The sequence below is a fragment of the Priapulus caudatus genome, unplaced genomic scaffold (genome assembly GCF_000485595.1).
Source record: "Priapulus caudatus unplaced genomic scaffold, Priapulus_caudatus-5.0.1 Scaffold615, whole genome shotgun sequence".
Lineage (NCBI taxonomy): Eukaryota > Metazoa > Priapulida > Priapulimorpha > Priapulimorphida > Priapulidae > Priapulus > Priapulus caudatus.
In genome coordinates this window covers 152,662-152,959 of record NW_014577676.1, presented here as the reverse complement: position 1 = coordinate 152,959, position 298 = coordinate 152,662, and positions in this window count along the sequence as shown.

Below are 298 nucleotides of genomic sequence, written 5' to 3'. Positions count from 1 at the left end.
CGATGTTTATAGTTGATAAATTTACCGTTTATCGTTTACCGTTTGCGCAACCAGCTTTACTGCTGCCATTGTTAACCCTGCCCGCATGAAATAACTGACGCCCACGTGTTTATCGGTTCACGCGTTGACTATCAAATTGCGGTTGAAGGTTTGCAACGGTGATTCATATAATTATGACAAGACGACACAAGCGTGCACGCGGAGGTACGTTTATCTATTATGATTCAACTTGACATCTAGCGTATAATCAGACAAGTGCAATGTTCGATTAAAGCTCAGAGTTATTTATAACTCTTAT